The following is a 6,462-nucleotide window of genomic DNA, read 5'->3' as shown; positions in this document are numbered from 1 at the left end:
ATTTTCTCCCATTCTGTCTTTTCCACTTTCTTGATAGTACCATTCGAAGCACTAAGTTGTTAATTGCGTTGACATCCAGTATCTCTCTTTTCATTTGTTTCTTGTGCTTCTGGTGTCCTGTGTAAGCACCTGGCCTGGTCCTACATTTTCTTCTAAGAGTTTTATAGTTTTAGCTCTTAAATTTGGGACTTTGATCCATTTTGAGTTAATTTTTGTATATGGTGTGAGGTAGGGGACCAACTTCATTCTTTTGTGTGTGGATTCCACTTGTCCCAACGCCATCTGTTGACAAGTTCTCCCCCCCCCCCCCCCCACTGATTATCTTGACATCTTTGCTGATCATCCGTTGGCCGTATATGCAAGAGTTTATTTCTGGATTCTCAGTTCTGTCCCACAGACCTGTATATCCTTACACCAGTGCTGCAGTGTCTTGGTTAATAGAGCCTTGTGGTGGGTTTTGAACCCTGGAAGTAAGTCCTCTAGCTTTGTTCTTTTTCAAGGTTGTTTTGAACATTCTGGGTCCTTTGCATTTCCAAATGAATTTTAGGATTGGCTTGTTAATTTCTACCAAAAGAGGGCAGCTGAGATTTTGATAGAAATTTTCTTGAGGGCAGCCTGGGTGGCTGGGCAGCCCAGGTGGCTCAGCGGTTTAGCGCCGCCTTCAGGGCATGATCCTGGAGTCCTGGGATCAAGTCCCACGTCAGGCTCCCTTGTATGGAGCCTGCTTCTCCCTCTGCCTGTGTCTCTGCCTCTCTCTCTCTCTGTATGTCTTTATGAATTAAAAAAAAATAAAATCTTAAAAAAAATGAAATGATGATGTGATTTTTGTCCTTTATGCTGTTGATATGGTGTATTATGTCAATCGTCCATATTTTGAACCACCCTTGCATTCATGGGATAAATCCCACTTGGTCATGAAATATAATTCTTTTTATTGCATTTGGGTTGCTAATATTTTTCAATTCCATTGACCTAATTGGCTAGTATTCTATTAAGGATTTTGTGTCTATATTCATAAGAGATAGTGTATACTTTTCTTATGTCTTTGTCTGGCTTTGGTATCAGAGTAGTACTGGCCTCATAGTTGAGTTGGGAAGTATTCCTTCCTCTTCTGTATCTTAGAAGAGTTTATGAAAGATTTGTGTTAATTCTTTAAACATTTGCTGGTATTCACCAGTGAAGTCATTTGGTCCTGGACTTTTCCTTGTGAATTTTTTTTTTAACTAATTTGTTATCTTTACTTATTGTAGATCTGTTTAGATTTCCTGTTCTTCCTTGAGTCTGTTTCAGTAGTTTCTATATTTTTAGGAATTTGTCCATTGCATATAGATTTTTGGTTGTGATTTGTTGACATAGAGTTTAGAGTATTCCTTGGTAATTCTTTTTATGTCTGTAAGGTTGCTGGCAATGTCTCTTCTTTCATTCCTGATCTTAGAAATCTGAATGTTCTCTTACTTTCTAAATTTTCTTGGCCAGTCTAGCTAAAGGCTTATCAGTTTTACTGATCTATTCAAAACCAAACTTTTGTTGATTTTTCTCTGTTTTTCATTGTTTTATTAGTTTCCACTCTAATCTTTATTACTTACTTTGGATTGCCTTGGGTTTAGTTTTCTTTCTTTATAGTTTCTTTTTTTTTTTCTTTATAGTTTCTTAAGATAGAAGATTATCTTATTGATTTGAGGTCTAGCTTCTTTTTCATATAGGTGTTTACAACTGTAAGTTTTCATCTAAGCACTGTTTTAGCTTCATTGCATAAGTTTTGGATATGTTTGTTTCATCTTTACCTACAAGTATTTTCTGACTTCTTTTGAACTTTTTTTTTTTCTTTTTTCCTTTTTTTTTTTTTTTCTTTTTCTTTTTTTTTTTTTTCTTTTGAACTTCTTTTGCTCACTGATTTTTCAGGAGTTAGTTTAATTTCCACATACTTGTTAATTTCCCAAAATTTGTTCTGTTATTTGATTTTTAATTTCATTCCATGTGGCTAAAGAATGCATTGTGTATTATTTCAGTCCTTTGAAATGTAAGACTTATTTTATATATGTGCTATCCTGGAGAATGTTCCATGTGCACTTGAAGAACTGTGTTCTGTTGTTGGGTGTTCTGTAGGTATGTGTTAGGGCAAGGTGATTCTAGTGTTGTTTACATCATCTTTTTCCTTTTGACCTTCAACCCAGTTGTTCTGTCCATTGTTGAAAGTGGGGTATTGCTGTCTCCAACCATTGTTCTTGAATTTTCTGTTTCTCCTTTCCATCTGTCAGTTTTATTTCATGTGATTTGGGGCTCTGTTGTTAAGTGCATATGTGTTTATACTGTTATTTTTTCCTGATAGATTGACCCTTCTATAACATGGCCTTCTCTGTCTCTAGTAACAGATTTTATCTTTTTTTTAAAAAAGATTTTTTGTTTATTAATGAGAGACACAGAGAAAGAGAGAGAGAGGCGGAGACACAGGCAGAGGGAGAAGCAGGCTCCATGAAGGGAGCCCGATGTGGGACTCGATTCTGGGTCTCCAGGATCAGGCCCTGGGCTGAAGGCGGCACTAAACCACTAAGCCACCCGGGCTGCCCCAGATTTTGTCTTAAAGACTTTCTTATATGGTATCCGTATACCCTGTGGTTGTTGTTTGCATGGTATATCTTCTTCCATCCTTGTACTTTCGTTCTGATTCTAACATGTTCCTTGGAGACAGCATGTGGCTGATCATGGCTTTTAATCTGTTCTTCTGATCTCTACCTCAGAGTGCATTATATAGTCCATTTACCTTTAATGTAATTACCGATAAGGGAAGATTTATGTCTGACATTTTTCAGTTTTTCTACACGTCTTTTTTCCTCTTTTCTCCATTGTGTGTGTGTGTGTGTGTGTGTGTGTGTGTGTGTGTGTGTGTTAGATGGATGTATTTACTGAATTCCCTTGTCTTTAACTGAGTTTTTGTATTTGGGGGAATTCTTTAGTGTTTGCTCTGAAGATTCCAAAATGAACAAGTGAATACAGTCTAGTTTGGCTTCATACCAGAGTCTACAAAAGCCCTGTTCTAATGTAGGTCTGTTCCCTCCCGGACCCTTTGTGCTATTTTGTCATCCAAATTACATCTTTATAGATTATATTTTAGATAATATAATGTGGCAACTCTGGAAATCAGATCCTCCTCCACCACAATTTGTTGCTGTTATTTGTATCTTTTCGGGACTAATTCTGTAAAGATCTATATTCTTTGTCATGTTTGGTGACTAAAATCTGTTTGATTAGTTTAGTGATCAGCTAATGATTGGACAGAGACTTCTTTAAATGCTTTGATCCAAGAAGGCTTGTTGCACGTTGGGCACACCTTGAACACTCAGCCAAGCAGTTGCCAACTCTGCCTTAGCTCACACTTCCTGCTCGTTCAAGGCCTCAAGTTCAGCCAGAGGGGAGAGCTAAGTACTCTTCATGAGATTTTTCACTAGCCTCTTCTTTGGCCAAGTAGATGTTTCCATTGTAGGCAGCTGCGTTGTTAAACAGTATCCCTGATCATTCTCAATAGACCCACACTGAGCCAGTTGAGTCAAGCCAGAAGAAAAGACAAGCCTGGCAAATGGTTTTTTTCCAGGCACCAGCCAGATAATTCCAATTGTGACAAGTCTCCAAGGGTGGGGCTTTGGGGTGCTCCACACCCAGTGTTTATTCCATCACTACTGTGGCTGTGAGGCTGTGTTATAAAGGCCACTGCAGATCTGGAGAGAGGGAGTGGGAAGAGCCAACTTGAAATGCCACAAGGTTTGCCCTTCCCACCAAGATTCAGACATTTTTCTAGCATAAGCCTCCTTGGATTGCTTTGGGTCTTTGGTTAATTTCCAGAGTTTGAAAACGTTAATTTTGTCGTATTCCCCGTGTTCTGTGGCATATGGAGCAGTCTGAATTGCTGGTGGGACAGCCCTTCCTAGCCCTTTCCTATTGGACGGTCCTCCAGCAGATGTGCTTGTACACACAGTTTTCTTTCATGGCCACAGGTGTTTGTGGGCCAAGTCCCCAGGACGAAGTGTGGAGTCCAGCAATGGTGTAGGTGCCAACTTGATAGGTGCTGCGGAGCCTCTTTGCTTGCTTTCCTAGGAGCCATATGTGAGGATGCTGACTTCCAGAACCCTCCCTCCCTGCCTCCTTTGGTGTGGTGGCCCCAAAAAGCTGGCATCTCCACTCAACCTATCTCTTAGAAGTGAGCTGTCAAAAGGAGTGTTTTTTTTCATATGGTGAAGCGCTCATTGTTGCTCCTTTTCTGTGAGTCATGTGTCTGTATTCTTTGCTTATTTTCCTCTTGGCTTATTGGCTCATTTAAGTTGTAGGAGCTCTTTGTTCATTAAGAGAACTAGCTCCGTGTGACAAGTTGCAAATATTTCCTGGCTGCTGACTTTGCTAGTGTTTTGCCGTGTGGATTTTTCATGTGTCTGAGTCTTAGCAGCCCCCCAGGCCTTCTGCATTCTGTGTCCCATCCCCATTTAAAGAGTATATTTTTAAAATTCTTATGTTTCTTTTGGTATTTTGGGGGGTTTAATTTCCACATTTAAATCACTGATGTCTTTATCACTTATTTTGATATAAATTATGACCCAGGAAACCCAGTTCCTCTTTCAAATAGCTGCCAAGCTGTGTCATCCATTTCTTGACAAATGAGTATTTCTTTTGAGATGGGGAGCACCGCCCTTCCCTTACATCCACACCCACGGACAGTGATTCTCTTCCACCCCATCAGCTCGCTGTACCATTGTGATTACTATAGTTTTGGACTATGTTTTTACACCAGAGACCTCTTTCTGTTCACTTTGAGGCAGTTAGACAACAAGAGGTGCAAGGGGTGGGGCAGGGAGGGCATTCTGTGAAATTTACTCAGGCCCAATTTGTCTGCGTCACATCTTTTCATGCCTCTGTACAAGTGTTTCCTAAGAGACAGTGCAAGTTTGTGTGCTTCTGGCCAGTGGGGGAGAGAGCCTGCCGGCACAGGTGCAGCCCCACACCCCCCACTGCCAGCTCTGAGGCAGCCTGTGGGAGCAGACCCCACCAAGAGACCCCTGGCCCAAGGGGTGGGACAGGACAAGGCTCCTGGCAGCTGCACACCAACAGGCCCAGGATCAAGCCAGGAAGGACAGATCAGAAGGACTTTGTGCTACAGGAAGGGAGCTCATCATCTCCGTGTTATCCTGGGCTTGTAGAGCGGGTCCTGTGTGGCTCAGGGTGCACCAGTGAGCAGAGCATGGCCCTGACAGGAGGGTATGGAGGTGGGAAGAGCAGATGGGCAGTTGTCCTCAGGCTGAGGTGCCTCCCAAGGCCACTCTGAGTGATGGTGGTTGCGGAGCAGCAAGCAGAGAGTTCCTGTCACTGGGTGATGTGGGGAGCAGCAGGGGGCAGGGCTGGCAGGATCAGATCCCCCATGTGGGGCTGAGAGCCATGGGGGTTCAGGGGGAGCATGGCACAGAGGGGAGCCACCGTCCCTGTCCAGAGCAGACTGGCTGGGGCTGGCTGGGAATGGTAGAGGAACGACAGGTGGGAGGATTGGCAAGGCCCAGTTGGATGGACCATTACAGAAATGGGGTATCACAGTTAGAATTAGCTAACTCCAGGTGGCAGTGGCTGGTAAACAAGGACTTATGTATGCTTCTGTCATGAAAAGCCCTAAGGTGGGTGCCCCAAGCTGGTGAGAAGCCACCATGGTGCCACTGGGGCCTCCTCTCTTCCTGGCATCAGTCCATAGGGCCTCCATCCCCAAGGCTACCTCTTGGTCCAAGCTGGCTGCTGGGGCTCCAGCCATCACAGGGTATGGAGAAGGAAGGGGAGGGTATGTGCCTTCATTTCTTGTGAGGAGCCTTTTCAGGAGTCCCTCATGGGAAAGAAAGACACAAACACTGCTCATGTTGCCTTGGTTACAAGCAGTGTCCAGCTGCCCAGAAAGCAGAAAATGCTGTCTTTTGTCCAGCTCCCAGCAGCTCTTATGTCCAGGCAAGAGGGTGAACAGAACCACCCTCAGCCGGCTGCTCTGAAGAGGTCTTCATAGGGCTGTCTGGGATGGAGTGGGACATGCATCCTGGAGTTATCACCTGCTGTGGGGGAGGAGGTCCCCCATGGACCTGTGTGCCACTGTGTCTACAGATGACCATCCCTACATCCTGAGAATGACCTACTTGAGTCCTGCCCTCCCTCCCCCAGCTGTTACCACCTGCTGCCCCTGGGTGCCTCAGGCCATATGTCCAGCCTCACCCTCCCCATGTAAATGCCACGCCCTTCAGGAAGCCTGACCTGATCCCCCCAGTAGCGTAGGAAGGTCTGAGTCACAGTTCCCAGAGCTGAGTGACAGTTTCCAGAGCCATGTGAACCTCAGGTGGCCCAGGGCAGCAACCTGGGGACTCCACATTAGGCCCTGGGTGCCACTTTGGGATGAGGGACTGACCCCTCAGGCTGGCTTATGAGGTCACAAGGGATTAACTGCAGGTGAGG

This window comes from Vulpes lagopus, chromosome 4 (assembly GCF_018345385.1).
Source record: "Vulpes lagopus strain Blue_001 chromosome 4, ASM1834538v1, whole genome shotgun sequence".
NCBI classification, from domain to species: Eukaryota; Metazoa; Chordata; class Mammalia; order Carnivora; family Canidae; genus Vulpes; species Vulpes lagopus.
The sequence above is the reverse complement of the archived record's forward strand: the minus strand, read 5'-3'. Positions refer to the sequence as shown.